The 18,111-nt window shown below is 51.3% G+C and overlaps 1 protein-coding gene across 4 annotated transcripts in view; it reads right to left on the minus strand.

The window, feature by feature from the left end:
* The window catches only part of KLHL29 (kelch like family member 29), a 312,316-nt gene that overhangs the window by 220,402 nt on the left and 73,803 nt on the right, over positions 1 to 18,111 (minus strand). For all 4 annotated transcript variants that reach the window (XM_045447601.1, XM_045447598.1, XM_045447599.1 and 1 more), the window contains exon 2: positions 6,762 to 6,869. The gene's annotated coding sequence lies outside the window, so the exon portion shown is untranslated. The remainder of the gene's footprint in view (positions 1 to 6,761; positions 6,870 to 18,111) is intronic.

The raw sequence follows: 18,111 nt of genomic DNA on the forward strand, positions 1-18,111 counted from the left end.
TGCCTGGAATGATGCCTGGCATGCAGCAGGTGCTCAAGAAATATTTGTTAGGCAAATGAATAGTTCTTCCAGAGCACTTTGTATAAATTCCTCTTGTTGCATTCATCACATCTTGCAAGAACGTACTCAGTTTCTGGTTTCCCCACTGGACAGCCAGCTCCTGGAGGACAGGGCTTTTGTCTGAACTCTCTGGACCCAGGCTCTAGAACAATATGCAGTGTTGCTGCCAATAAAGGCTTGAAGAAATAAAGGAATGCATGAATGTTGAAACATCCTTCATTTTTCCCTGTACGGGGTATTCCTCCATAGCCCCCGTGCCCCTGCACTGCCATGCTGTGTGTATGCACGTGTGTGAGAGACAGAGCACCAAGAGAGAGAGGGAATTTACAATCGAAGACAAAAGCTTAAAAGTTCTTTTGAGTGACCTGTGAATACATGGAATCATCAAAAAGGGACAGGAACACAGTAGTTTAGGAGCAACCCCCTGCTGGGTCACTGGACAGATGTACGCATGGAGTTCTCCCTGAGCAGGACTCCGGTGGGGCCACTGCCAGCCTATTCGGTATTTGTGTGCAAATGAGATTTCTGTGCAAATTAAAATTCTGTGCAAATTAGGCGTCCCTCCCTCTGAGCACTACAGAGTACACAGCAAAGCTTGCAAGGTGCAAGCTGGGTGTCAACCCCCACCTGCCCCGGGCCAGATGCCCTCCTGGAGGGCACAAGCAACTGTTCCCAGCAGCCCCGGCCGCTGGGGCACATTCAAGGTAAGGAAGGAGACAGGTCGCTTGGAAAATCAAACTTGGCCACAAAAATAAACTCTGAGGTTTGCAGATAAGCTATTTCTAGCCCAGGTGCCAAATGAGGGTTTGCAGCTAGAGTGAACTGCTGTGTGTGCCCCACCCCAGTCCCGTTGGCTAATGGGAACCGCTCCGCGTATTTGCTCCCCCTGAACAACTTCGCATCCGGGACTGGGGGAAGATTCCACCTCGGGGCATCTCCTGCCTTTGGCCGATAATCCCACTGGGTTGTTTGTCAAGGGGCCAAGTCTTGAAAAGGGAGAGGGCAAACAAAGGTGACACAGCCAGTGTCCTGGACACAGGGACGCCACCCCCATGAGTCCCCTCTCTGCCCCAGTCCCAATCAACACACAGATGCCTCGAACTGACCGAGCCTCTTCCATGGCCTTGAAGACAGCTCTTGGCAGACCGGAGGCGCGTCCCTGTTGGGGGATTACCAGAACAGAGGGCGCTGACCAGGCGCCTCTGGGTGGGGAAGGGGTCGTGACCCTCTCTCCTGGGAGGCCTGAGGGGGGCAGGAGCTGTGCCAGGGCCCAGCCAGAGACAAGCAGGAGGCTTTCCATTCTGTTTTCACCTCACGCAGTTCAGGAAGGACTGAAAAGCTAACTTAAAGGGATACGTGCAAGAAGACAATGTAAATCCAAAGCAGGAGAGCTGCTGACAAGCGTAGGAGCAGGAAATGGCGCAGGGGCTGCTGCGTCCCTGAACCACATCTAGAAAGTTCCATGCGTCTGTTACAGGTGGGTCACAGATTTGCCTCCAGGCTTGGCGATGCTTCTGACCTTGGCCTCCCATTCGAATTATCTGGGGAGCCTCACAAAAATACTAATGCCTGGGTCCCATCCCGAGAGATTTTGATCTAACTGATCTGGTGTATCTAGCCTGGATATTGGAATTGTTTAAAATGTCCCCAGGTGATTTTAATATGCAGCCAGAGTTGAGAGCCACTGTTTTGCCTTGGAAGAGGCAAACAAGAAGCGGATGTTACAATGTGATTCCATAGCAGGTGCCAGGAAAGGCTGAGGAGGAGAACATGTCTGTGCTGAAATCAGAGACACTTCTCCCAAGGGTCCCAGCAAAGAGATCACAGTGACAGGGTAAACATTAACTGCCTCAAAATCCTAAATGTGGGCACATCAGTATGATCTACAGGAAAAGAAGAACTTCTAACAGCCCAGAGGGTTCATGTGAAAGCATTTTGGGGTGGGGTGAGATGAATGGGGTTGACAGTGTGATGGCCCAAGTGTCTGGCTTTTGGATGGCTTGATCCAGAGGGTAGATTTTAGAATATCTGAAAGGGCAAATAAAGTACATATCATCCAGGAACTTCGTTTTGCTGAATCTCTATAACCTCTGTGTCAATTCCTCAGGGCTTAGGGTCCAGGAATTTGGTAAGGCTTTAAAGTACACCAACATCCATTCTCACAAGAACAATTCAATTAGAAGGTCTGGGGGCAGGACCTGGGCATCCGTATGTTTGAAAGCTCTCCAGGTGATTCCAGCAGTCACCGAGAGCTGACACTGCTGGCCCAGCAAGACCTGCCGGTCTTCTCCTGGGAGCTAGGAAGGTCAGAGCTTGCCCTCAGTGTGAGTGGAGGAGATGGAGACTCGGCAGCTCTCTGGGGCTCCCCCAGAGTTAGTACGAGGGTTGGGAGGAGAGCCCAGTGGCCGCCTCCTGGTCCAGGGTCCTGTCCATCCATTGCCTGTGAGGTCTCTCTGTCCTGCAGTCCTGTGATTTTGGAACTAAGATCATCTGATCTCACGATGTGGAGACAAGAGGACGGTCCCTGTCCTCAAGGAGCTTGTGGTCCAGGAAGGAAGATGAGAAACACAAGGCAAAGGAGACAGAGACGCCCAACCGGGGAGGGGTGAGTGGCCTGGCCGCCAAAGGCTGAGAGCAACAAGGCGGCTCTGTGTTCGCCAGGCCAAGTCTGGGGTGCGAATCAGGTCGTGGCTGATTCTCAGGACTCTGGAGAAGTGGTTGGGACCTCGGCACAGAGATGCCATCTGAGAATGAAGCCCTGGGGACAGATGAAGCAGAGAAAGGAAAGCTGAGGGAAATCTTGCAGCACTGACGCCCTCCCTTACTGGCAGGCAGAGGAAGAGGGGCTGGAGTGGCCACACAGATGGAGTGACACGGCCCACCAAGCCAAGGGAAAGAGGTTCAGGGTCTCCTCGAAGTAGCAGGTAGGTCATCTGCTAGTCATTATGTGGACGGGGCAGGCCGAAGGCTTGGGGGGTGATGGGAAAGGGAGGACCCTGCTGAAGGATCTGTGCCAGGGTGCTGATGCGCTTCCACAACATCCTCAGGAGGCCGGATGCCCAGAAGCCCGGTGGATGTGGGGGCTGCCGAGGCAGGGGTGGGGCTGGGAGAGGAAGCCAGGAAAAAGGAAAAGCAGGTGACAGTGTACGTTTTAGTGAAGGCAGCCCTGAGATGTCTGCCCACAGGTCTGTCTTTGGGTGGGAACACGGTAGCCAAAGGGGGATGGATGAGAAGGAAAAGAAGGATGGAACGAAGCACGGCTGTTGAGAGAAAGCGAGTGAGGGAAGGCAAGAGACCGGGGAGTGTGGTCAGCAAGGGCACCTTCCGAATGGCTTGGCTGGGTGAAGCAGCCTTGAGTGCGGACGTCCAGGGCATGGCACACAGTGTCCTCTAATGGAAGAGTTCCAAGTGCCATTAGCTTTGGAGACATCTGCAATGTCGTCTCAGGATGTATGGCATGCAGGGGGACAAGGGGCCCGGACGGGAGGTGCCGAGACAGTCCCAGGGATGGAGGCTGGGGAGGCTGCAGAGGGGTGCGTCTCAGCACTGATGGGGGTCAGGGCTTGCCTTTCCCCACCTCCAAGGTCTAGGTGTCTGGTGATGTCATTCTCGGCTCAGCCTATGGTTCTGCATAAACCGGGTCCTCGGCTTTAGCTCCCCTGAGCTCCACCCCTGCCAGGGTCACCCACTGCAGTGCAGGGATCAGGTTTCGCTCCTGCCAGCTGCCTCTGGCACCACACTCTCGGTCACGGACAGGCATGGAGCAGCCCTGCTTTGCATCTGAGCAGGCCCCGTTCTGCATCAGGACATACACAGCCCAGTGATCTGGCCCAGTTTCCACAGGAAAGTGATAGCTTCTTCCACTGGTCACAGGAGACATGGTGGGCTGTGGAGACTTCCTATCTTCTTGGGAATCAATGGAGTTCTGCGTATGAGGCAAAAGGGACAAGCACGACCTGGCTCCGGGCCACGGGCTGAGGTGTTCCCAGGAGCAGGTGCGGCTGCGTGTGCAGTGATGTATTTACCAAGAGCCCCAGCAGGTGCTGTGCGGGGGTGGTGGAAGGGGATACAGAGAAGAGATGTGATTCCCCCTCTCCAGGAACTGGCTAGGGTAGGGCAGATGGCCATGAGTTCACAGTGGGGACACCGGTCCGGGGGTTGATCTACCAGGTGTCCTATTGAGGTCCCTCCCTTTCCTAACATACATGCTTCTTGAAGACTGAGATTAAATAAGAACCATGTGCCCTCCCCTGTCAGTGGGAGGGAACAGCAGATCTCAAAATAGGGGCCGTTAAACCCATTCCCCTGGGTGTCTAGATCCCCTTCACCTCACCCCACTCACAGTGTCTAAAACGTGAAGGCAGGGGTCCCTGGGTGGCTCAGTCGGTTAAGCATCTGACTTCATTCAGCTCAGGTCATGGTCTCTCGGTTTGTGGGTTCGAGCCCCACGTCAGGCTCTGTGCTGACAGCTCAGAGCCTGGAACCTGCTTCGGATTCTGTGTCTCCTCCTCTCTCTGCCCCTCCCCTGCTCACACTCTGTGTCTCCCTGTCTCTCAATAATAAATAAACATTAAAAAAATTTTTTTTTTAAATATTAAATACAGGGGCGCCTGGGTGGCTCCGTCAGTTAAGCGTCTGACTTCGACTCAGATCATGATCTCACATTTTGTGGGTTCGAGCCCCACATCAGGCTCTGTGCTGACAGCTCAGAGCCTGGAACCTGCTTCCGATTCTGTGTCTCCCTCTCTCTCTCTCTGCCCCTCCCCCACTTGTTCTCTGTCTCTCTCAAAAATAAATAAACATTAAAATTTTAAAACGTGAAGGCTTATCCTTGGAAAGCTGACTTCTGTGACGAGTATCTCCTCAGTCTCTTCTCAGACACTCATCTCCACCTCTGCCCCCTCTAGGAGCTGGGAATGCCACCATCACCAGATCCAAGATGCCACCATCACTAGATCTGTCTAGTTTGGTAACTCCCCGCCTCTTACCCGACAGTCACAGAAGCAAAGCATCCCCTCGGGCCTAGGACGACGAACCAGGACAGCTGTCCGGCCACTCAGCGGTGCCATTAGATGCATGCGAACAGCCCACCAGCTCCTGAGGCCAGAAACCCATCTGCCCCTGCTGGTTGTCCCCACTGGGCTGCTGGGTGGCGGCGGGCTGGATGCCCAGTGGACGCTTCTTCCATCTTGGCAGCTGATCCAGGCCCAGCCTGGAGCCTCCTCCTGCTGCCTGCTGACAACCACGGCTACTGACAACTCAACCCTAGAGCTGCGGTAGCTTCTCTCTAAGCCAGGGCTCTGGGAGAGGAGGGCCATCCCCAGGCCCGCCTTTTCTGAGTCCAAAAGGAGCATGCACATGGCTGGAAACTTGTCGGTCTGCCGTTCTGGCCCCTGCTGCAGATGGAAGCTGGGTTCAGGCCACAAGCTGGCCCCAGGTAAAGGCCACGGAGGCTCCTGATCAGAGGGCACCAGGCCTGGCACCTAAGAACAAAGCAGTCCTGGGGCTGCTATGGTCTTCTCCTCCCCAGTCCCGGGCCCCACGTGCTATGCAGAGATGGCTTTGGCCCATGGACTTCTAAAGCCTCAAGTGCCACCAGACATGCTAGGCTGGGCCAGCTCAGCCTCACCTGTCCTGAACCCCGGTGCCCCCCGCCGACCCCCTCCAACCTTCATTCCAGGCCCATCCTCCTGTTTCCTGAGCAACAGTAAGTAAGTGGATGTCGGCAGCTGCATTTCCAGGCTCCCCTGCTCCTGCAGGCTCATTCCTGGCCTGCCGGCTGGGTGTTCAAGCAATCCTACAGATTCTTGTCATCAGATATCTGCCCTCACACGCAGGCCACGTTCCCCCCCAACTCTCCTGGTTACCTGGTTTTTATCATCTAGGTTTGAAAATCCTGAGTCAAAATTTGAGGCCAGACCTCCATAAATTTAATCCAAGGAAATAATCAAACCACTATGCAAACATATATGTACAAAAATGTTTGTTGTGTTTTGTAGGAGTCAGATATTAAGAATACACTCTATGCCCATCATTAGGGCACTGCTTAAGTAAATCGTGTAGATTATTCTATCCAGATGATATGAAGAGTTTTAAAGTGCTATAGATTTGTATTTATTGACATCAGAAATGTACCCTTCCTACTGTGAAGTCAAAAGCGGTACATACAGTGTGATCCCGTTTACGTGTGCATGTGTGGGTGCATGTGTGCGTGCACACTTTACAGTTGTGCAGAGAAGGAAAGCCCAGAAAGAGACACTAAAGTGGTGATTTCTCGGCATTATGAGTGTTAAGTAATTTATATAATTTTAGGTGCTATCTTTTAAAGTATTTTTACAATGAACAGTCTTTTAATGATATTGAATACAACTACTTTAATAACAAGAAAAGGTAAACTACCAAAGAAGCATTACAGTTGAGGAGCTTAAAGATGACCCGGCCGCTGGCTGCCCCCGGATCCCACGTCCTGGAGAGCCATAAGACCTATAGCAATGCTCTTAGGTTGATCCCAGGAGGACTGAGACCCGGGGGCTTTGCTAGGTTCTAATCTTGCATCTATGTAAAAATCTCCCTGACCGAAAAGCTGAGAGGGCCAGCTACATTTCCTCACTTCCCCTAGAACATCAGTGTTCGAGAACATAGCCGGGAGTGCCCAGGTCTGATGCCTTTCCTATCTGCAGGCGAGCTGAGCAGAGACCTACCTTTCGATGTCCGTCTCTGGCAAGGTCAGGATTCGTCCCCAGGATGCGAAAACCTTGATGGCCACCGACACTTAGCACAGCGTGAGCATCACCAGGAGGCCAGACAGTCTAGAAAGAGAAGAAAAAGGGTGGGGGTGGGGTGGGAAAAGATATCATCTTCTGCAAAAAGATCCTTGGAATTTCAGTATCTTGGAGAGTCCCCACCCTAAGTGGAAGCTTGTCTCCGTGTGGAATTTCTAAGTGTGGACCATCTCACACAGGCTGTACCCAAAGGCGGCCGTGGGCACTCCCAGATAAGGGGGGGCCAAGCAGGCAGTGGAGACCCCCAAGGGGCAGAACCTAGATGTCCCTCCCCCATCCCCCAAACACACAAAGCCCTAATCCCCACAGGGGAACCATTAACAGTGGATAAGAGGGAGAATAAGGACATCGCCTTCCATCTGATTCAAACCAAGCAACTCCAGAGATGGGGAAAGATAAGAAATTCAGGTCTTTAATCTAATGCTGGAAAGAGAATAGGACACAAACTCTAGAATTACAAAAACAAATCATTACTTCTTTAGATAATGGGCAAGAAGACCTTGAGGAGGCAAAGGATGGGTTCCCTGGAGAGAATTTTTTTTTTTTTTAAATATAGATTTAATACCTGGTAGAAAGAGCCTATCTATTATGGCGAGGCAGGACTATTCCCAGTTCCCTCTTTCAAATGTAATATATGTGAAAGCCATCTTCACGACAAGAAATGGCATCCTCCACTGCAAAAATGCACAACTGTCATTACCTGGGAATCGATATATTTTTCTAAACTGAATATATCATTATCAATTGATTTTCCTGTTTCCTCTTAGCACTCCAGAGTCCCGGATAGCAGGGGAAAGCTTTAATGTGATATGAGGGATTTGGACAGGTAAATAAGTTATTGTAAACTAATTCCACCTTGCGACGAGCTTCTCCCCGACAATGCGACAGGTCTTTCTCAGAGCCTCTTTCAACCCGCACTCTTCCAGCTGCCACTGACAGAGACACACGCGAGCCATATCAAATAGCCATTTTCAAGCCGAAGGTGGCAAAAATATTATTTTTCCCAAGGAGAGAGTGTTCTCTCTACGATTAAGAAATAACCTCTGTGGGGAAGCAAAGTAAGCCAAGGTCACCATTTAATTTTGACACAGAGCCAAAGTCGTGAGTACATTTCCCCTACCAAGCCTACGTGAAGTGCGCAGATAAATCGATCGCTTTGGCCACAAAATATTGACAGTACTGGTGATAATAAACGATTGATGTATTTCTGGGAAAGATCCCTGGAGGTATGTGCTGGTGAAGAGAGAGGTCTGGGAGACAGTGGTCAGATCGTTTTAGATCCATGAGAATCTTACTCATTCACTCATTGCTTCATTCCTTCATTCCATAAATATTTATTGAGGGCCTGCTGTGTGTCTGGCAATGTTCTAGGGACCGGGGATACATAAGTGAACAAAAACAGAAAGAAAAAAAATTCCTGCCCTCATGGAGTTCATCTTCTAGTGGGTGGAAACACAGAATAAACATTAAGCTTAAGAAATTGCATAGTGCATTAAAAGGTAGGCAGTGCTATATATTAGAGAAGCAGAGCAGAACATGAGTGTTGGGGGGCTGGGGTGCAGTTTAAAGAGGGTGGTCAGGGTAAGACTTATGAGATAGGGCATTTGAGCTCACGTGAAGGGGATAAGGGAGTGGGCCATGCAGGAATCTGGAGTTGTGTGTTCCTGCAGAGAGAAGAGCCAGTGCAAATGTCTGGGGCGGGGGCGGGGGGGCATGCCTGTTGTGTTCCTGGGCCAGCAAGGAACCCACTGTGGGTGGGCAGGGAGAGTCTAGTAGGACATTCAGCTAGAGAAGTGAGTTATCTAGATCATGCAGGGCCTTGTAGACCACTGTAAAGGCTACTAACTGAGAGCCCAAAGTCCTGGCCACCCAGCTGTGGAAGGAGCTCTCATTCTCTTGAGACAGACTTCCCAGGACTGACTGTCAGCTTAATCTGCTTCCCTTCCTTCCAAACCAGACGGCTCAGCTCTCCAGGGTGTGCCAGATGAACAGGGCACAGGCCAGGCAGGGGTTCAGAGGGGCAGTGGAGGGAGGTGAGCCACTAGGGCTGCCTAGCTTGTTCTGATGACAATGGCCTGGTCTTCCCTGCTCTGTGGCCCCCAGAGGCCACTTCTGGAGGAGATGATTGAAGCAAAGCTTCTCCCCCCCCCCCCCCCCCCCCCACCACAATAAACTGTGCGTGAGGCTGAGTTCTTTGGGACTTTTCCCTAACATGCTCATGGAGAGATCCTAACATGAGCTGCCATGGTAGATTGTTACAGGCTGTGCTGGCCATCTTGCCCAGGTCTGCTTTCCATCCTGTCTGTCCCCATGGGGCTCACCTGATCTGCACGGAGGGCATCACTGGAGCTCTGAGACCCCATGACTCCCTGTTGGGTACAGCTAATGCAGATGCCAGCAGGAGACTAGGGACCCGTGGGGGGTTGGGTGTTCATTCCCTTACTTGTCTTCCTCCTTGCAGTGGCTTGACGGGCTGGCTGTGACCCTTCAGTGCGGGTAGCGGGTCTGGATGGCATGCTGCGGGCCCCACAGAGCATTCTCTTTGCGCTGCAGTCACAGTGGCGTCTACATCCTTATGAACAGCCCTGTCATTCAACTCTCTTTAAGCCACTCATTTCAACATGCCCATTTCCTGTTAAGACCCTTATAAGGATCCGCTCTCAGAGGCGGTCGAAAGCAGGACTTTGGAATCAGGCATCCGAAGCGAAATCCTAACGCTGCCCCCTTAGTTTTGTGACACTGGCTAAGGTAATTTCTATGAACCTTCATTTCTCACTCTTAGAACTAGAGAAACTGATGCGTAATCAGCAGTGGCAGCCGCAGGATCACTGTCCCAGTGCTTTCCCCGCCTGCCCCACCGCCCAGGGCAAGCAGCTGCTCCTGGCTGCCATCTTCGCCTGCCCCAACCCAGAAACTCCTCCCTCGAGGGGTTTCTAGCTGTTCTCTGCTCCTATTTGGCATTAGTTGATGTCTCAGTGATTTCACTGATTTCCTCTTCTTGCTCTACTTTCACCCAACCCATTCCTTGCAGTCAAATCCCAGGTATCCAGAGAGCAGACATTATCTTAATATTTGAATCTCTGACCCACAGCGACCCTCCATTTATCATCTTTTCTTTCTAGGAGGCCTGCAAGCTATAGCCATGCACCTAAGCACATCCTACTCTAATGAGATGCATGACAGTCCCAAGTGCTTTTAAAATGAATTACTAGAAACTGATTTCTAGTAATCATTTTGTTCCCATGTTAACATCGGGAAACGTTAAATTTCCAAAGAAAGTGGCCTGGGGAAATGAATTTCAAGAATGAACCCAGGAAGCATCGGGGAGACAGGTAAGGTTTTCCATCGCCAGGGGGGCTCAAGGCAGTATCTCGGGGCTTGACCTTGACACCTGTGGGTAAACTGACCCTTTCTCTTTCACTAATTTCATCATCAAAGGGCAGCTTCCAGGCTTTAGGAAAAAAAAAATTAAAAAGCCATGGGACAGGGATGTTTTACTTTGGTTTTAAAAATACAGTGGGTGGGGGGCGCCTGGGTGGCGCAGTCGGTTAAGCGTCCGAGTTCAGCCAGGTCACGATCTCGCGGTCCGTGAGTTCGAGCCCCGCGTCAGGCTCTGGGCTGATGGCTCAGAGCCTGGAGCCTGTTTCCGATTCTGTGTCTCCCTCTCTCTCTGCCCCTCCCCCGTTCATGCTCTGTCTCTCTCTGTCCCAAAAATAAATAAAAAACGTTGAAAAAAAATTAAAAAAAAAATACAGTGGGTGGTAAGTCAATGCCTGTGAAAGGGGTCCGAATATCCCCACCTAGTCAAGGCACTTACGAGATGCTAATTAAGTTTGATGGGGCCTAAGGGCCAATATGAAAGCTCGACCCTCCGATGGGGTCTTTGGGTTGAATAACTGCCTATGTGATGCGAGATCTCCAAAATTCAACCCAAAGAAAATTCTGAGACCATTCTAAGTCTATAACTAAAGATGGTTCCTGACATGAACCAAATTGATAGCCAAGAGAATTACAAACAAGGGCCCCAGGATTTTTTATTTCCCTATAAAACGTACCAATTTTTTGGCGAGAAACTGCCCTTAAGAGAGGAGAAACCAATTAGGGAGTCTCCTATTTGATGCAGGATCATAGACTAGCCCTGCCTGGGTCTTGACCAGGCTACCCAATTATTACTCGGGCGTCTGGGCAGCTCACCACCCCTCAGCCAACCGGGAAGCAAGGATTTTTTTCTTCCTTGGAAGGAAAAAGCAAAGGAACCAGAGGCTGCAAACGGTAGAAGAAAACCAGCGCCCACATCCACCTTCCTGCCGGCCCAGGCTCAGGACCCGATGACGCCCCCAGTACCACGCCACATGCCTGCTCTGAATGCATCCTGCAAGGGGAACACTCATTCACATTCTCCTTCTTTTAAGAAGAAAGAAAAAACCACCCATCCATTAATAATATCAACCATGGGTTCACCAAAGCCTGCAGGCATCTCGCCAACCCCAAAATAAACACTCGCAAAAGGTTTATCCATCAGGTTGGTGACAGTTCATGGGCTGAGGGGTCCGGAAGGCACTGCTTTTAAAGGAGAGAACGGAAACGCAAAGACGGAGTGCCTTTCGAGAACCCACCCAACACAATGCAGAGGTTTCCTCTTTCCATTAAGGAGCCAGAATTGGCCACTGATGAGATCCATTACTTATTCTCAATGCTAGGGATGTGCCGCCTGGCCAGCTTTCGTGTGGACGTGAGTTCTTCAAAGAAAGGTAGGATCTTCAGAGGCCATGACTCCTGCCTGAGACGTGATAATGAAATTTTCACAATGCTTGGCATTGACAAAGCCTCGCTCATTCACATTTTCTGATTCACCTTTCCTCGAAAGTTTATGAGCTGGATACTATTTTTATTCCTACTTTAGAGATGGGGAAACTGAGGCTCGTGGAAAAGAAGAACTATCCAAAGTTACACAGCAGATACATAAGGTGGGGGGGACAGAATTGGAACTCTACGTGCTTCAGCTGCCTTGTCCCTGGGGCCCCGATCGATGATGAGATTAGAGCTGTCTTGTGCTCATTCCGCAGTCACCACCCCTGGGCTGAATAAAAGTACAGGTGTCAGCAGATGACCTCATTCCACTCTTGGTCCTGGTGAGCCCAGAACAACCCTAGGACCCAACTGGCTGCTGCCCCCCCACCACCCGCCCACTTCTCGGCAGCCCCCAGATGCCCTGGTGGCGGTCCGGTTCCCGAGTGACCCCCTCCCACGACAGAGAAGCCACAGATTGTGTTCCACGTCTACCAAAAACCTCTGTCAGCACGGAAGCAGCTCATTCTCCATTACTATTAACTCAGTGTTTCTCAACTTTTTTTTTTTTTTTATCATCACTGCCCCCACCAAGAGAAAAATTCAATTCAATTCCATTTTAATGCTTTCTAACAAGTGACATTCAATTCTAAGGGTAAGATTTTGACGGGTAGGGTGGAGCTTCAGAGGAGAAGCCATTACAGCGTCTCAGGGTCTTTGTGCCTCCTTCACTCCGGGAATCGACTAACACCCCCTCCCCCCTTGAATGCATTCACTGACTTTCTCCAAACCCGCTACTTCTGGACCCTTATCTCAGGACCCAGCACAGCCACCTCCTCTGCCTTAAAACCCCACGTCGTCCCTCTCTCTCTTGCCCCCCGCCCCCAGCATTGTGGTTAATCGTGCACAGTCACCTGTCCTCTATAATCTCCACTACCGCTGCCGGGGCCAGGCCTCCCCAGCTCTCACCAGGCCCCCGAGTAGCCCGGCCGCCGCCACAGGGATTGTGCTCAACCCCAGAATAGTCACGGCATTCCTGCCCCAAATCCCTCCATGGCAGGGGCCCCGGGGAGCCCAGGCAAGTCCAGACTCTTTCCATGCCCTGTGTTGTCCAGCTTCCACTGCCTGGGCCACCAGCCCCCCAGACACCCCCAGCTCTCCTTCTGTGACCAGACACACACCTGCTCCCCTGCCCGGACCTCCTTCCACCTGCCTTCACCCCTTCTCCTACTGAAAACTTGTCTTGGAAGTATAGACACTCTTAAGGAAAACTGCTGCAGAATATCAAGATAAGTGCACGTGTGTTACCCAAACAGGCTTCCTGATGGCCCATCTCCAGGTCCCTTTTGGCTGGTTTGGGCAAGGAGAATGGGCAGAGAAGGAAAACGGGGTGCCCACATGATCAGATCCTGAATTATGCCACGACAGTGCTCTGCCAGACACCAGGACTGAAACAGTACAGAAAAAAAGTCCAAATCAACCCCGTCCCCTTCAAACCTGCCCCCCATTTTCTCATGGCACAGCACACCCCTCAGCAACGATATTAACTAGGACACCCCTAACTCGGCCCAACACTTGGGGCCAGCACACGTAGCCTCCTCAACCCCCAGTTACCACAGATTGGCTCATTATCGGAACTGGGACTGGCATGGCCTTTGCATTTTTTTTAAAAATGTTTTTATTTATTTTTTGAGAGAGAGAGAGAGAGAGACAGAGACAGAGCACGTGTGAGCAGCGGAAGGGCAGAGAGAGAGAGGGAGACACAGAATCCGCAGCAGGCTTCAGGCTCTGAGCTGTCAGCACAGAGCCCGACGTGAGGTTCGAGCTCACGAGCCGCGAGATCATGACCTGAGCCGAAGTCGGGTGCTTAATCGACTGAGCCACCCAGGCCTTTGCGTTTTCTGAAGACCACAAGATGAGGAGAGAAGTGGCTTATGCCAGTGGACCCAACAGCCTGACTCGCCTGTGGTGCCGTTTAAGGTGTCGGCACAGTGTGTAGCACCTGGCACATAGTACATGCTCAGTAAGGCTCTGTCGAAGGAAGCAAAATGCCTACCAGACTCCACTCATTTTCTACAATTTTGCTTCACACATCTGGAAGTTCACACCACAGTTTCATGACTGGAATACAAACCAGCTTAAAAAAAAAAATTCAGACACGGCTTCCAGATTTCGCTCTTATAAACAGGCCTGCATCCTCCCTTTAAATTGCAATAATTCCTTTCCAGATGTTGCTTCTCCTTCAGACCCATAAATTTAAGCTTTTCATGATGACGCTTCACATTCGCCTGTGCTGCTGGCTCTGTGGAGTGCTTCCGCATCTTCTCTCCTTCATTAGATGGCCACACGGACCCCGGGAGAGCAGGACAGGCACTGGCGTCGCTAATTCACAGACAGGGAGGCCGGCTGCCGAGAATGCCAAGCTGGACTGAAGAGCGAATGGGCTTCCCTCGCCTTCCTGGTGCTGAGAGACAGGCAGTACACTCTCCCAGCACCTTCCCGGTCTCCCTGTGGGTTGGGCCATCTATGGAGGCTCACCTCCACCACGTTGGCCTCAGCGTTGCCACCCACCTCAAACTCTGACTCAAATGTGAACAGGTCTCTCCCGTTGGTTCTGACATTCCTGCAAGGCTATCACATTGCAATAAGGCCTGTCTAGAGTCTTGGAGTAAAACACAACAGTAGGCCAGTTGGTGGGTGACGGCAGTCGTCAGAGAAGCAGTATGTGCCCAGACAAGTTGGTTCCCCAGCTGTCCCCATGAGGCTCTGCAGGCCCTGGTCAGGTGGTCCCCGCTCCATGAGGTGGCCCCCATCTTGGCATCATCCACAGAGGAACTCACTCTCAGGCACGACCCTACCTCCAGGCTGCACCTCCAGGCAGAGCCCGAGAAAGTAGGGCTTCTCTCTTTCTTTCCACCTCCCCTGTTCCAGTTTCTTGTCTGAGGCCTGACTCCTTCCTAGTGACAGGGAGGCTGTTTGTTTTAGTTCTTCAGGGTGGCCTTTGACCTGCACCCTTGGCCCTCAAGTAGCCAACCGCATCAGAAGACACCTGAACCCTCCTCTATGTGGGCCACCGCGTCCATGTTGGGGGGCAGGAGTCACCAAACACCATTATCACTGGTTCTGGCATCTGCTTACTGCCAGGATCGGGAATGATAGTCTGGTCGACACCCGCTAGTGCACAGGGTCCCACAGCATCCCCTGCCCCCCCTGACACCCCTGCCCACAGTTTTAGAGAGAAGTGATGGGGAAAAGTGACTTCACACAGTAATAGGCTGGGTTCTTAGGCTCGGTGGGTTTCTGGTCTGCTCAGGGAGATGCAGAGAGATCTGATAACCCCTTCTCCAGAGTCTGGATCCCTATGGCCTGTGTGGCATGGGCAGAGCTTCCTTTCTGGATTTCCATCCTAGTCCCTGCTGGACCGGTTCAGGGTCTGGCTCAGCCTGTGTAGAGGTCAAAGGCACTCAGCATAGCCCATGGTACATATAACGGGTGGCTGTGACCATTATTATCACCATGTCTGCTAACTGAAGCACAGAAGAGGTGTCCCTAAAATACCTATGGTGCCATGGTGGGGGAGGGCTGAGAACCACACGAGGTGGTGCTTTCTCTCCTGGCACTGCTCCACAGAAGTGAGCACACAGGGGCAGACACATGGGCAGGGATCTTCCTGGAAGGCAGTCGAAGCAGCGGGCTCACCATGCATACAGGAGCCCTGGGTCGATCTGACACCGCTCAGCTGTCACTCCCTGCCCCCTCCAGCTATGTCCCTGAATTTCCTGAGAGGGCAGCTTCAGCCTTTACTATCCCCCGCCCAGACAGCAGCCCCCACACCCCCTCGCAATTGGTAAACCAAACGGCAGGCCTGTGGGAAGCTGCTGCTACTGCTCTGATTCTCTCATTCCACCTCTTCTGAACCCCAGCCTATAGGGCCAGCGTCTGGAAACCACTGTTTCCTCGCCCAGTAAAAAGCTGTTTTATTTGAGTAGATCTGAGGCTGTTTCTATACTCTCAGAGAAAAAAAAAAAATTGTGAAAGAAAAGCCTTTGGAGATTACAGTACTTTTTACCCAGATATGATGAGTTATCCATTTAAAAATAAACCACAGACAGGCATGTTTCTCCGTACCCAGGCAGAAAGCAGTCATTACCAGGAATTTCTCTAAGTTCTCTGCTTTTCTTGGCCAATATAGAAACAGCCTAGGAACTGAAAATAGAATTAGGAGCTAATTCTGTTTTCCTGATCTCTACCAACGTGTGCAGGCAAGTGGCTTGATCGCACCATGGCTTCACGTTCCATCTGAAAAAATAAAAAAATAAAACATGGAACCATTGCTCACCGAGCTCATGGCGCTTCTGCAATCTAAACCAGCAACCCAGGAGCCAGGCCAGAGCAGTCAATACAACTGCACGAATCCCCGAGCTGCGGCCTGGCACGGCTCGATGTCCGGATAGAGGCAAGGAAGCAAAGGCCAGAGCGGGTGAGTGACTAGCTCAAGGTCACACAGCTGAGGAGCAGGAGAAGCTGGGCGGCAAGGTTCACCCACTGGTCTCCTTCTCCCCATCATCTCTCTGTGGCTTCACCGGACCTGAAGTTTCCAGGAAGTCCCCTAGAAAGGTTAAACAACTTATCAAACCCTGTCTTCCTTCCTGAAGAAAGCTCCCCTGTCTTCCTCTTTCCTCTCCAGCGAGCAGTAAATCAGATATTCCTTGCTGCATTACTTTTCAAGCTCGATGTTTCTAAATCCAAAGACATCTATAAATAATACATACTCATTTATATGTACATTTAAAAGATTTAAAAAAAAAAAAGCCATAACAAAGATACCTGTAGATTCTTCTGAATACTAATGGCCTACTTAAAACACAGTGGGAGCAAATGGCTGAGGAACACAGGTAACCACACATGCGAACTTCCCTCCACTCTATCTCGGGCTGCACCCGGGAGCCGGGGAGCCTTCGTTCTGAGCACTCCATTCACTGCTTCTCCCCCACGGTCACATTGAGCCATCTGCTTCTTCTTTTATATGTGGGACTGTGTATTTTTTTCCCTCTTCAGTTTTATATGAAACATTTAGCAATGAAGTAGCAAATAAAAATACTACATATCATCTAGAATTCATATAAAATTGTAGTTGGCTTGAACGCATCTAAAGGTTGATAAAAAGAAACACATAGATGCTTCTTAAAGGCTTATTTATATTTTATTACACATTACACACATCACACTCCATTGAGAAAATTTAGAAGTTGATGTGGTTCGCTCTGTCACAAGCTGGCATGGCAACGATTACTGCGTCTAGAGAACATTCCTCCTTTGGAACACAATGCGTTCGCCTTGCCGGTGCCCCAGCAGACGAAAATGGCGCAAATAACCCATCAGCACTCACTTAGTCACTGGGAGGGTTTCTATACTGTTCTCCCCCCACCCCCCCCACCCCCAGAGTGTGCACTCTTGGCTCCATCTGGCCACCCCATCCTCCACCCTGCTGATCCTCACTCCAAAGCCAGGATGTGGCTGGAGCACCATCACCCTCCAGACAGACGTCCAGGTCAGCTAGAAGCTGGCTAGAGCTGCCACCTATACCCTGTCACACACCCCCGTGCAGACATACAGGATGTCACAAGGCTGTGGGTGCTATGAGCTAAGCTAACCAGCCTCCTAGGACTGAAGGTGGTCAGAGGAGGGAGGGCTCCCAGCTGCAGGAAGGCTCCCTGCCAGGGCTTACTCTAAGGTTCGGGAAGTTGAGAGAACCTGCAGGGGCAGAAAAGCGGACATCTGGTGTGGTTTCCCTTCCAAAGCTGATCCTACAACACAGATTTGGATACAATTGTCTTCGGGGCGGGTGGGTGGGGGAGTGTTGATCCAAGGACAAGGGAGCAGGGATGTCAGGCAGAACAGAAGAAAAGCCAACCAAGGATACGTTAGTGAGTGAGATACTGGCGTAGGCAACTGGGGCTTAATCCTGCCGGGACCATTTTAGTGAGCGTGTAGTACGTATCTTAGAGATGTCTCACCAAGATGTAAGGAGGGAAGCCAGGGTATTTATTCATCATGTCCCACCTCTCACTGGTTGGCGGGTGCTTTGTGGATATCGATTCCCCCCCACACCTCCAGCCTGCCTTCACAAAGAGAGAGGCAGGAGATGGAAACTGTCAGCAGGTGGGCCCCAGGGACGGGGCAGGACACTGACAGCCTCTGTTACTGCAGGTTAAGGGAGGGCTCTCTTTTGCACCTGAATACTGGCAGGGACTGCAGCCACAGCACCCGTTGGGGCGCCTTGGTCTCTGGGACCCCGCTCTTCTGCGTAACAGGAAGACACGTGTCACTTGCACAGCAGGAGACCTTGAGTTTGCTCATCCCCACAGCACATGCCATGTCAAATGCGTTTGTAGTAGGATCATCTGCTATCTGTCGGCCGTGCAGCAACCGTGTATGAAAAATAACATCGAGGAGCAAATTAAGTGATCTGTCTGCAAGC

This window comes from Leopardus geoffroyi, chromosome A3 (assembly GCF_018350155.1).
Source record: "Leopardus geoffroyi isolate Oge1 chromosome A3, O.geoffroyi_Oge1_pat1.0, whole genome shotgun sequence".
Lineage (NCBI taxonomy): Eukaryota > Metazoa > Chordata > Mammalia > Carnivora > Felidae > Leopardus > Leopardus geoffroyi.